Below are 14,375 nucleotides of genomic sequence, written 5' to 3' on the forward strand. Positions count from 1 at the left end.
AGAAGAAGAAGAAGAAGAAGAAGAAGAAGAAGAAGAAGAAGAAGAAGGGTTTTACACTATAGTCGAGGCTGGCCAGGAACTTTGGCCTCCCTAGTTTTGGCTCTGCAAGTGTTCACCACCATCACCACCATCCTTGACAAAGCAGAAACTTTCTGTGCTACACATAGGTGCAGAGATAAACGGATTTGTGGGATCGTTGTGATGTGGAGCAAGTTGCCAGGGCAACTGATTAAAAAAATGAGTATTTCTGGTTACGGCTCCAGAATACCAGGGACATAATACCAGGGACAGCATGGCTGCAGACAGCAGGCAGTAGGCACAGCTGCAGGAACAGGAAGCTGAGCCCTCACATCTTCAGCTACACGCATGACACAGAGAGAGCAAACTAGAAGTAGGTGAGGTCTTTCAAGCTTGCCCCCCAGTGCCATACTTCCTCCAGAAAGGCCTCGTGAAACAGTTACACCAACTGGAAACCGAGTACTCAGATGCCTGAGACTATGAGGGATATTTGTGATTCAAACCACCATACCTGCACTCCTAAATCTCTAAGACATTTTTTTTAATTTTTTAATTTATTACAATTTATTCACTTTGTAGCCCCCTCCCTCATCCCCTCCCAATCCTACCCTCCCTCTCTTTTCCTCCCATGACCTTCCTTTAGTCCACTGATAAGGGAGGTCCTTCTTCCCTTCCCTCTGACCCTAGCCTATCAGGACTATTAGGGGGAGGTGATCAAAGAGCCAGCCATGTTCATGTCAGAGACAGCACTTGTTCCCCTTAGTAGGGAGGCTAAACAATAAGGAATATCCCAGGTAAGATGCTCCATCCTACTTCAGAAAGACACACTGGATAGACATCGGAAGAGGGAGAAAACAGGGAACAGGACAGGAGCCTACCACAGAGGGCCTATGAAAGACTCTACCCAGCAGGGTATCAGAGCAGATGCTGAGACTCATAGCCAAACTTTGGGCAGAGTGCAGAGAATCTTATGAAAGAAGGGGGAGACAGAAAGACCTGGAGGAAACAGGAGCTCCACAAGGAGAGCAACAGAACCAAAAAAACCTGGACACGGGTCTTTTCTGAAGGACCATTCACGGAGATACCTAGCACCCCTGTACAGTTGCCCCCATGGCAGCCCAATCTCTAGGGCGTTTCTTACTACGATGGTTTGAACGTTAGCATTGCCCATAGGTTCATGTGTTTGAACACTTGGCCCGTAGCTGGTCATGCGGCTCTGGAAGGTTGGGGAACATTTAGGAGGCGAAGCCTTGCTGGAGGAAGTGACGCACTGGAGATGGCCCATTAGGCGCGGTAGCACCGCCTACTTCCCGCCCCGCCATGATGCTCTGCATCCGTCCTTGCAGGCTAAGCCAAAGCAGCCCTTCCTCCCTCTCTCTAGTCGCTTCTTGTCAAATAAAATTTGGTCGCAGGAATAAGAGACGTCCCTGCTGTCCTCTCCCTGGCCAGTCTTGACGTCACTCCGTAAACTCCCGCAGCCAGCGAAAACATGGCCTTGCGCGCTCGCTGTGGTTCGGCGAGGAAACGCTCCCCCGGCCTCGGGCCTCGTTTTACGAAAAGGCTGCCTGCCGTTTCAGGCTCGGAAGGGCCGGAGTGGTTAAGGAGAGTGGAAATCCGAGGGCACGGGGACGTGGAAAAGGACTTAGGTGTATCTTCCAATACACCGCCTAGTGCCGAAGGCCGCTTGCTCGTTAGGCACCATAGTGATCATCTTGGAGGGCACCTCAGTTATTTAAGGATTAGAGATAATGGACCAGCGCGGAGATCTCACACACACACACACACACACACACACACACACACACACACACACACACACACACACACACACACGGAGAACTAGAAAACTTGTAAAAGGTGTCTGCTCTGTCATGGGTTAAATGTGAAATGTACCCCACAGACTCTATGCGTGGACACTTGGTCCACAGATGGTGACGGCCGTGGGACCTTTGGAGGGGGACACTGTCGCCCTCCGAGGGCTCGGAGCACGGCAGCAGCGGAGTTAGTGCTGGAGGCCTGCAATCAGGCCGAGCTGGGACTCACGGCTACAACACAGACACGGAGCTCAGGGAGAAGCAAAAGCGACTCTGTTTTTATGTGTCGCTGTTTGAGACAGGGTCTCTTAATGCAGCCCTGGCTGTCCTGGAACCGTCTCTGTAGACCAGGCTGGCCTCACACTCACACAGATCCTCCTGCCTCTGCCTCCCGAGTGTTGGGATCAAAGGTGTGTGCCAACATACCTGGGCTTTTCAAAAAAAATTTCAAGTGTGTGGTGTGCTGTGGTGTGTGTGTGAGTGTGTGTGTGTGTGTGCATGTTATGTGCCGATACTTGTGCCCACACTTGTGTACAGAGGTCAGAGGGCAGCTGTCAGTGGGTGCGTTTTCTCCCCCCCCCCCCCAGGGGGGCTCCAGTCGGCAGGCTTAGCCTCACACCCCTTTCCCCAGAGAGCCGTGGCAGCAGCTCCGAGGCTGGGCTCCTTACAGCGGATGGGCTCGGGTTACACCCCTGATGGTTTCTGAGGCACCCCCACCGTGTTAAAAGTTAAAGAATTTTCCCGAGTAAACAAAATTGTTAGCACAACTCATTGCCAAGACGTCGTTGGAAAACACATTATAATCTATATAACATATATATTATATACACAACACATATTATATATATATATATTTATATATATATATATATATATATATATATATATATATATATATATATATATATATGCATGTGTCACAGAAGTCAGAAGACACCTTGTAGGAATCAGCTCCCTCCGTCCACCATTGTGGTTCCAGGAATTGAAGCCGGGTACAACATGTGCCTGTGCCCGATGGGCCCACCAACCCATCCTTAGGCTCCTGTCTGGCCAGCAGTAAACATAGATGCGGTCTGGGGAACAGAACTCCCTTCACTCCCAGCCTCCTCACTGTCATCCCCTATCTTTGTATTTTGTCTCAGCATGACGCTCAGAGGTGACTCACTTGGGGTATAGCCCACCCCACGTGGAGTTTGAGCCACGGTGTGAATTTCCAGCGTCACAATCATAGTGCACGAGCATACCATCTTATCCTGAAGCTGTGAGTGAAAAGAAATCTTCCCCTTAAATGTTTTGTGTGTGTGTGGTGGTGGGGAGGTCTGGTAGTTTGTCAAGAGAACAAGAAGAAATAATAATACATGTTCAAAGGAGCCTTCCCGTCCTCCCGTCAGTCCACGGAAGCTCACAGGAGGCCTGCAGTTGCCAGATCCTTGTGGAACCCACGCAGCTCCTTGACGTAGCAGTCTTTTGAAGAGAGCTACCCAGGACCCAGTAGCTGCAGAACAAAGAGGCCTCTTGTGCAGCTGGGCTGGATGCTGTCACTGTGATGCCCCAAGGCAAGGATTAGGGTTTAATTGAACCGATCAAGCTGCTCCTCTGATTTTGTAGTAAACACCTGGGTCAAAAGAACTCTCCTGTTAACCGCTGTTGAATATGCTGAGGCGAAATGAAAATTCCCCAAAGAAATTTCCACAGGCTCCTGTTCCGGCTTTCTGGGTCTGATTACACCCTGGGTGTCTCCCGACCCAGGTGAGAATTGCAAATTTATGCCGAGCACTGACACCTGTATTTTCCCAAATTAGAGCAGCGGAAGTTCAAACCCAAGGCAGCACGTAGACTTGGTGATTTATGTTCAGTCAGGAATGAAAAGTTTTGTTAGGGTTCCTGTGTCAAAGCCAGTTTTGCTTCCATAAATTTTGTTTTTCTTGAAAGAAAAATCAAAGAAGCTGAAGTGGGTAAGTCTTTGGCAGACTCTCACAGGAAATGCCCAGTAAAGTCAGAGACGAGAAAAGGCATGTTGTGGGGAGCAGGCAAGATTGGTAGCACAGTCAGAACATGAGCTAGTGTCCCCAGTCTGCTGACTTGTGAGAAGGGAAACGTGGCTGGAGAGCACGCTGAGGAGCTGGCCAGTAGGTGCCCTAGGTGGTCACTGAGGGTGGAAGACACCCCAGCTCCTTCAGCCTTTCTTTTCCATCTAGGTGAAAGTAGTCAGGACCTCACTGATCATGGCTTCCCTTGGAAGTGCTGAGAGCATTTTTCTCTCTGACATCCCTCTATCTGAACAATGGACACTGGGTCTCCATGATGCTCCTAATCAAGAGGACAGGTGACTTTCCAGAACTATAGGACCTTTTGGGAGATATCCTATAGTGTGCTTATTGGCTACTCTTCTATTGCTGTGACAGAATACCATGAGCAAGGCAACTTACAAAAGGAAGCAACATTTATTTGGACTTTCGGTTACAGAGAGGTAGAGTCCATGATGATGGCACAGAGGCATGGTCGCAGAAAGAGAGGAGAGCCCACATATAGATGGGAAGGCAGAGAGCAGAGAGGGCACAGTAGGAATGGCATCAGGTTTTGTTGTTGTTTTGTTTGACACTTCTCACTTCTTTTTCCGTAAGCTTTGTTTACTTTTGAGGGGCGTGAAGCCCTACCCCTCATCGTTATCTACAGAAAGGCCTTGATCCTGGCTCATTGCTGTTCTAACATGAAAGATTTTTGTGTAAAAGGAATATTGTCTCTCTGTTGTCAGCCTGCATAATGGACGTTGGCAGTTGTGGTGAGGCTCTTGTCACTCAGCTGGAGAGGGGCTTCATGTGGGCGCCTTCCCCTCCCGTGTTCCATAACTTCTGTCTGCTCTGATTCCACACACATAGGGGCAAAGGCATAAGTGACAGACAGCATGGAGCTAATACCAATACACACACCCCCCCAAAGCCAGTTTAGAGCAATCAAGAGGTATAGACGTAGCAGCATTAGGCTAGCTAGACCTGGAATCCTTTCTTGGATTTCCTGTCTGTTCTGGTGGGTGATATCCTACATTTCAAAAATCTGTGCAGACTCATTGTTGTTGCTGTTGGTGTGTGTGTGTGTGTGTGCGTGTGCATAATATCTGTAAAGGAACACAGATGTCACCATGCATGTATGTTAGAGATCAAAGAACAACTTTGCGAAGTTAATATTCACCTTCCATCTGTATGGTGCTCTAGTTTGATTTCTAGTTGATGTGATAAAACACTGACCAACTGGGGAAGTAATAGGCTTATTTGGCTCACATGCCTCCAACTTTGAGGAACTCAAGCAGGAACCTGGAGGCTGGAGCCTAAACAAAAGCCATTGAAGAATGTTGTGCTTGCTGCCCACTCAGTCTTCTTTCTTGTATTTCCTAGGACCACCTGCCCAGGAGTGGCACCACCACAGTGGGCTGGGACTGCTTACATCCCTCAACAATGAAGAATATATAGAGACATGACTGCAGGCCAATAGGATGGAGCAGTTCCTCGGTTGATGCTTCTTCGTCCCTGGTGACTCTAATTTGTGTCAAGTTGGCACAAATGAGCATCACGTGTACATTTGGGGGATTGAGGGCAGATTGCTAAACTTATTCAGCAAGCTTTATTCATGTTCCATCTCATCCACACTTTTCTTTGAACAAGTAAAAATTAAAAAAAAGAAAATAGTGCTCAGGGAAAGAGAAAACCCACACCCTAGGGCAGGATGTGGGCTTCTCACCTTTGTAGTTAAGTGTCTTAATTAAAAAAAAAAAAAAAAAGAAAGAGAAAAAAGATGTGTTTACTTATTGTGTATACAGTGTTCTGACTGCACGTATGCCTGCAGGCCAGAAGAGGGCACCAGATCTCATTATAGATGGTTGTGAACCACCATATGAGGCGATTACTGGGAGTTGAACACAGGACCTCTAGGAAGAACAGCCAGTGCTCTTAACCTCTGAGCCATCTCTCCAGCCTGTAGTTAACTGTCTTAATATATACACCATTTTGTGGCTCTTATATCATCTCAAGAACTAAATTTTTCTCTTGGTCAGTGAGATTATAAATTGGCTCTGGAGTTGGCTTTGGGTGTTATTATAGGGTTAGAAAAAGGGGGTTAGAACATGAGATTTTATTATATAGAGTCTCTGTGAGACTCCAGAACACTGCAGGTTTGTAGCTGGGAAGGGATGTTAACCAGATGCTGTTAATAATGTTGCATTTTTCATTACTAGCTGGTGGAAGTGTTGTGGAAATCTTTCTGGAGTAAGCACACGAAGGAGGCTGGAAGAAAGGAGATGTGAAGCCAGGATAGCTCACAAAAGATCTCAGCATCAGATCCAGTTTGCATTCTTATTTTACACACAAAAACCACCATGTGGAGCAGGCAATCAGGGGGGATTTTGCAGAAGCGTTTACGGCAGTTGGCAGGTTGTTAAGGGCAACAGCTCTTTGTTTCCTCTGTTTCTCCAGGTCATTCTGTCCCAGGGAACAAGGGGAGTTGTGCTTGGCAAAGAGGCAGCGCAAGCAGGACTGTGAGTGAATCGCTACACAAACCAACCAACCAGGATCTCAAAATTGACGTTTTCTTTCTTATTTTACTTCAAAAGGCTTCAAGGATGCTCTCAATAGAAGAGCTGATCCTCTGTGTGTCCCCATACTTTCCCTGTCTCCCACCCAGTCTATATTTTCCCCTCTAACGCTGTGATCCTGCAATCTGAAGAGTTGAGGAAAGCTCACAATTTGCTGTCTACGACTTCCTCGGCCTTTGTAGTGGCACAGATCTTTGCCTACGCAGAAACTAAAAGTCTCAGTCTGCCTGATTTTAGGGGCACATATGAGTGTGTGAGAACAGAGGCTCATCATTTGATTAGAATCTGGGGAAAAAAAGATGTAATTACTTGGGACATCAAACCTCAGAGACAGTATATCTTACAGCAGGGTGCTATGCCCTATGTTAAAATTAATACCAAAAATGAATGGCCTTTTCCCACAACCACATGCTTGAGAACCATGCTGCTAGTAAATCCTTAACACTTAAGGCAAAATCTGTTATAAATTTGAGTTTGCAAATCTTGGGAGGCTGGGGACACATTGTCTGAGTTGTCAGGTATACACGAACAGGCCTCTATAAAAATGGCGCATTATGGTGCTGTTGGCAGTACACCAAGGATCATCAGGTCTTGTGAGATAATGGCCTCATCATCTTAAGTTTTTGAGTTTAGGACTGAGAGCCCGTATCGTATAAGAGCCTGCTGATAGGTACATAATGGCATTGTGGCAAAACACAATGAACAACTGGAATGAATTAAATGGAAAATAGTGTGAGGCTACCATCACTGAATATATATTATACCAACAATGCCTGGATAAAGGAAATAACAAAACAAACAAATCAAAAGTTTACAACTTTAAGAAGACATCATGAGCCAGGCACAGTGGTACATACCTGTAATCCCAGCACTTGGAGGTCAGAGGCAGGTGGATCTCTGTGAGTTTGTGGCCAGCCTGGTCTACAAAAAGAGTCCAAGATAGCCAAGGCTACACAAAGAAACCCTGTCTCAAAGACGAAGAAGAAGAGGAAGAAGAGAAGGAGGTGGTGGTGGAGGAGGAGGAAGAGGAGGAGAAGGAAGAGGAAGAAGAGGAAGAAGGGGAAGGAGAGGAGGACATAATTTGAGAACTTTTAGTTTTTTCATCTCCTTCTCTCCGTTTTCTTTTTTTAACCAGTCACAGGTTTAAGCGACTTTATCTTCAGGACATTTTTTTTTTTTGGACTGTTAAGTTTCAAAAGGGACAGGCTTTGTATAATACACAGCTTTCTGAGATCTAGTCTGGTTGGAGTAGGCCTTTATCCAGCCCAAGGATGCGTCAGCATACATCAGAAGATATTTTTATCCTCACCAGAAAGAAGCTGAGTAGAATCTAATTGCCAGCTGTTTCCTTGCAAGGTGACTGCCCCGAGGAGTGGCTAGAAAAAGGCAGTGGGGTGGGATGCTGGCCTCTGGCCCCAGGCTTCTGACCAGAATGTGCTAGTCCAAACTTACCCAAGACTTTAGGCCAAGAAAGCTGTCTGTAGCTGAAGTCTCCTTTGGGAGGGGTCTCATTTGACCTGGAGTTTACTTCTAGGGAATCTTTGTTTCAAGACTGAAAAGAGGGAGGCTCGGGGAGGTCAAGTAATTTTTTTATCTAAGATCAAACAACTAGTGAACTAAGATTTGGACATGAGTTTTCTTTCTGTCCTACACACCACACCGGACAGTTGGCTCAGTACACCCCCAAGCTTCCTGGCTGCTTGAAAACCCACAGGGACCACTGTATGCAGTTTGCTGCAACTGGAACATCCTGTCACCATGTCCCCTAAACTGTTCTCTGTGTAAACCGAATTACAGTGCTTCATTACAGAGTGAATAAGATGAAATAGCTTATAGGTGTGTCAGGACATACTGTAACCTACATGCGCTATAGCGAGAACTGGTTTTCTCATTAAAATGCCCCGCAGGGCTGTATAGGTGTTTCAGCAGTGCTCTTCCGGAGGACTCAGGTTTGGTCCCCAGCAAGAAGGGGCTCACAACTGCCGGTAACTGGCTAGTAGGATCCTACTCTGGCTTCTGTGGGCACCTGCACTCATGCGTGTACACACACACACACACACACACACACACACACACACACACGTGCACTCGCATACACGCCATAACTGAAATAATAAAAATAAATCCTAGAAAATATCTTGCAAGCACTGGCTGCCACTTTTAACATTCAGAACTGACCCTGACTCTGGTCAGAATTGTCCAGACACAGTGTCCAGCCTGACTTGTGATGTGTTTACAACCATACGGGGTCCTGGTGAGGCTTTGGGGAGAAGAGGGCAGGGTGTTTGTCCCATACCAAAGGATGGGCTAGGAGCCAACCTACAGGTTTAGCTCAGCTTTTACCCTGTCTGTTTGTTTTGGTCGGCAGTGAAGGCCCAGAGCCCATGTGATTCAGAAATATTTCCTAATTTCTGAGCGGAAATCACTCATGGAACACCTCTCCCTACTCATGAGTCCAGGTACTTCCCCATCTTATGAAAGTGACTGTCCTAATTATTAAACACATGTATTTCCAAGTGTTGGAAATTTTGCAAAATAAACTGTGAGGAAGAAAGTTAAAATCATGTTCCTGTCAAAATTTAGTAAACGTTTTCTGTTTTTTCCTATGCAGGTACACAAACAAGCTACTCGATTTGTTTTATTTGCATACCTACTTGATCTATCCCCCGTCCACGTGTAGCTATTATTCATGTCTTTAAGCTTGTGTGTACTCTTGTGTACATTCTCTGTGTGATCAGAGGTACACACTGATGTTTAAATTTCCTGCTTCTTTTTGGTTTTGTTTTTTTTTTCACGGCAGGGTTTCTCTGGCTGTTCTAGAACTTGCTCTGCACACCAGGCTGGCCTCAAACACAGAGATTCACCTGCCTCTGCCTCCTGAGTGCTGGTTAAAGGCATGTACCGCTACCACCGCCACCATCTGCCAGCTGTTCCTGCTTCTTCATACAGTAAAATTACACACCATACACTCTCACGCACAATTGGGATTCCATTGTGTGCGTACTTCTGTTTCATTTTCTCTATCAAGCATTTCTCCAAGAGCATCAAGTGTTAGCAGAACTCACAGCTGAACCATGACCACAACAGAGCATATTTTACTTATTGACTCTTAGAACTGTTGCCCATTTAGTTTGAGGCACAGTTTCATGTGACCTCAGCTGACTTTGAACTCATTATGTTGTCAAGGATGATCTTGAACCTCTGATCCTCTTTCTGAGTCCTGGGATTGTAGTCATGTACCATATTCTTGGTGTTACAAAACCCACGAGGTCAAACATAGGGCTTTTTTTTTTTTAATTGTAGACAAGTACACTACCAACTGGATTACATCTTCAATTCTGTCTTAACATTTTCTTCTACCTTAAGTCATTCAAGATAAATTTTTCCACAAATTTATGATTTAAAAAAAATTTAATTTATGAGTGTTGTACATCCATATACGTCTGTGTATTACATGTATGCAGTGCCTGTGGAGACAGAAGAGTCACGATGTGGGTCCTGAGAATTCAACCTGGGTCCTCTGAAAGGGCAGCCAGTGCTCATAACCACAGAGGCATCTCTCCAGCCCCATGACCATTTCTTGAGATGAGTCCTTTGGTATTGAGTTTGGGAATAAGAGAACCAATCCTTGGTCACACTCCATTCTCTGGAAGCCATTCCCTTCATGTCCACCTACAAACCACCTGGGAAATCTTCCACCCGGACCAGGCTTATTAGATACTGTCACCACTGTGTCCCTGTGTTCTATGGCCATCTTATACACGCCATCAGCTGCTCAGTAAGTAGGGCATCCTCATTCCTCATCAGAATTTGAGAGTTTCACAAGCCAGCGGGTCCTTTTATTTAAAGAGGCAGAATTAAACCTGGGCTGGTGGCAAGCACCTGCAACCCCAGCACTTGGGACGCTAAGGCAGGATGATTCCATGTTTAAGGTACGTGATAACCACGGGCTACACAGTGAGTGTCAGGCTGGCCTAGGTTTGCAGAGAGGATTCTGACTCAACAAAGAAAATTAAAAAAAAAGAAATTTAGACAGAAAAAGATCTAAGTACCTCTGTGAGCTTCAGCTTTGGGTCAGTGAGCTACTACACAGTCACAGCAGAGTGCCTACTCTCACAGCTGCCTTTGAAGTTCTAAAATCTAGCTGAAACTATGCTAAATTTCTGAGATTTTTCTCTTGAAAAGAGAGAAACAAAACAGGCAGACTAGTGGGTTGTCTTAGTCTGAGCAGTTGGCCTGTGCCCTGTGCCCTGAGACCATTTTCATGTGGCTCCTGATCCATATAACTATTATCAGGTTGCTTCCTTATCTGTCATCCCTGACTGCCCAGACACAGGACACACTTAGAAAAACTCTCTCAAAGGACAGAGCCTTTATCAGTTACTTTTCTGTTGCTCTGAGAAAACAGCATTACTAAGCCAGATGTGGTGGTGCACCCCTTCCATCCCCACATAGGCAGGTGGATATCTGTAAGTCCAAGGTCACTGTGGTTTATATAAGCTCCATTCTAACCAGGACTCCACAGTAATTTTTTTTTCTTCAAAAAAGAAATAAATACCTAAGACAAAACAAACAAACAAACAAACAACCCCCCCCACATGACTAAAGATAACTTAGAAATTTATTTTGGCTTATGGCTCTGGAGGGATAAATGAGAGTTCATGGTGGCAGAGAGGAGGCACAGCAGCAAGCCAGTCATGGTGACCAGAGCATGAAGTGGAAAATTCACATCCTCAGCCACGAGTGAAGCAGAGAGAGCAAACTGGAAGTAGGTGAGGGTTTTCAACGTCAAAGCTAGGGCTGTACATCCTCTGGCAAGGCTGTTTCATCCAAACCTCCCCAAACAGTGCCCTGACTGGGGACAAAGACTATGGGGGCATTTCTCATTCAAACCTCCCCAGTTCTTTTCCAGCTCAAAACCGATACAGTTTTATTATTTTATCAGCCTGCCATGCCATGTTTCCAGTATCTGTACTGCTAAAGTCTTCTTTACATTTCCTAAGAGTTTAGATCTCAGTGTGGTGAGGAGGGAGGAAGAGTTGCAGTTCTAGGACCGTGAAGGTCAGAGCTTGATAGAGATAGGAAGTGTTAATCTTGGTCCAGTAATGGGGCCAGAAGGACAGGCAGCAAAGAGAACACTATTCTTACAGTGACTGCGCTGAACAGCTCTTCTGCCTTCTTGCTTTGGGTGTTGGGAGAGAGCAGCTGTCTGGATGTGGGACTGGTGTAGTTATCAGGTGCTTTCAAAAGACTACTGGAAACAGAGGACAAAGAAGAAATGTCACATTCTCATTCACGGTGCTCTTCCATGGCCTGTCACACTGAACAAAGATTAGGAACAGCCAAGGCGCAAGATGAAACAAATACACATAAACAAATACGGACTCTACTTGTGTCTCTTAAACTCCTGCTGTACACTGCCTTTTTCAAGAAATTTATTCATTTAATATATATGGGGGTTTTATCTGTATGCACGTCTGTATGTGTGCCTGGTGCCTACAGAGGCCAGAAGAGGTGTCAAATCCTCTGGACTGGAGTTACAGATAATTGCAAGCAGTGATGTGGATGCTGGGAATTGAACTCAAGTCTTCTGGAAGAGCAGTCACTGCTAACCACTCTGCAATCCAGCATATTAGCTTTTATGAATGAATATGTGCAACTGCTGAGTGCTTTGAATACATTAGTTAATAGCCATTATAGTACTCTGAGGTAGATACTATTGAGTTTTCACAGATATGAAAACTGAGCCCTAAGAGGTTGTCTCATACTACAAAACTGGCAGAGCTGAGAAACGGAGCCAGTCTCTTTGGACTCCAAAGCTCATTTTATTTAGGTTATTGATTATTCTGCATTGCTTATGACATTTATTGTAACACGTACCCTTCAGCACCTATCTCTCTAAGCTCTAAAAGTCCCTCAGGGGAGTTTATCATTTTTACTTCTTATTTACTTGAAATGTCTCACAAACAGCAGACAAATAAAGATATGTTCCTTATTGTGTACTGGTCACCACAGTTTTATGTATTTTTTTTTCTCCCGTGGTGGTTTGAATAAAAATAGACCCCACAGGCTTATATATTTGAATGCTTAGTCAGGGAGTGGCACTGTTTGAAAGGATTAGAAGGATTAGGAGATGTGGCTTTATTGGAGTAGGTGAGGCCCTGTTGAAGGAAGTGTGTCCCTGGGAGTAGGCTTGGAGGTTTCAAAAACCCAAGACAGGCCAGGGCTCAATCTCTCTGCCTGTGGATCAGGATGTAGCTCTCAGCTACTTCTCTAGCATCTGCCATGCCTGCCGCCTTGCTCTCTGGTAGTAATGCACTAAAATGTGAAACTGTAAGCAGGCCACCAATTAAATGCTTTCTTTTATAAGAATTGCATTGGTCATGGTGTCTCTTCACAGCAATATTACAGTGACCAAGACACCTCCCTAACTTTCTACTGAATGTCAAGAACTTACTGGAACATCTGAGGAATAGTTAACTAACACATACATTATCTTCCACCTAGAGTCACCTTTTCATATTTGTTTTTTAAGATTTATTTATTATGTATGCAGTGTTGTGTCTGCATGTACACCTGCACTCCAGAAGAGGGCACCAGATCTCATTATAGATGGTTGTGAGCTATCATGTGGTTGCTGGGAACTGACTCAGGACCTTTGGAGGAGCAACCAGTGCTCTTAACCTCTGAGCTATGTCTCCCAGTAGTATTTCTGTGGACTTTTTGTCTCCTATCACTGAGTAGGGGCTTTTTTCCCCCTTTGTCTTGTTTTTTGTTTATGGTTTTGGTTTTTATGTATTTATTGGTCTTCTCTGTTTCTTGTACTTCTTCTTTGTTACTTTTCTTTTTTTAAAATTCTGGTTTGACTATTTGTTTTCTTTTTTTGACTATTTAAAAAAATTTATTTATTTATTTATTATTCATACAGTACTCTGCCTGCCAGAAGAGGGCAACAGATCTCATTGCAGGTCATTATGAGCCACCATGTGGTTGCTGGGAATTGAACTCTGGGCCTATTGGAAGAACAGTTAGTGCTCTTAATCTCTGAGCCATCTCTCCAGCCCCTATTTGTTTTTCTAGAGAGGTAAAGAAGGCATGGTGCCGGGTGGTTGGGAAGGCTGGGGGAATCTAGGAGGATCTGGGACTGGAGAAACTGTGATCAGAGTATATTTTATGAGAAAATTATTTTCAATAAAAAAGTTAGTGGCACACACACTTCTACACATCAATAAATATCTCCAACAAAGGCCACTTCTACATAACCAGGGCACATTACCCTCCGATTTTACACTGCGGCAGTGCAATGAAGTGTACTCTCAATTGCTTTGTGTTTCTCAACAGGAGTTTTACAACATTCAGCGTTAAATCTTTCTTTTTTCTTCTTAAATCTACAACAGTCTGCCTGCCTTTTCTTCATCTTCCATGACACTGATCTTTTTGAAGAGACTGAGCATTCGGTTTGCAGAAAGTCCCTTAATTTGGATTTGATTCCTTATTAATAGGGGAAGGCAAGATAATGCTTTGTCAAGAATATTGTCCTATGTCCTTTTCTGTGCACCACAGGGCACGCGATGTTAGCTTTAATCACTTGGTTAAGGCAATTTTGTTGCTGGGAAGGTCCCTTCCGCTTCAGTAAGTAATCCGTGGAGTGACTCTTGGAAACCAGAGAAATATCCTTAACCATTTTCTACGGTATCCGTTGTTAGGATACCTTAGTGGATAGGTTACCTTAGTGTTAGGGCACCTTGGTGGCTCTCAAGTGGTGGTTTTCTACTTGCATAATTTCCCCTACGTTGATCTGGGTCCTTCTCTTCTAAGAAGAGCTCTTTGCCCCATCCCCTCTCTTTGAATTAACGTGCATTGCTCTAGAATCGACCCCACGCCAAGGTCGCCTATTCCCTGGGGTCCTATGTTTTTTCTCATCCTTACAACTGAGAAGACACCACGCTTTAAAATTT

This window comes from Psammomys obesus, unplaced genomic scaffold (genome assembly GCF_907164565.1).
Source record: "Psammomys obesus unplaced genomic scaffold, mPsaObe1.curated_primary_1811, whole genome shotgun sequence".
NCBI lineage: Eukaryota > Metazoa > Chordata > Mammalia > Rodentia > Muridae > Psammomys > Psammomys obesus.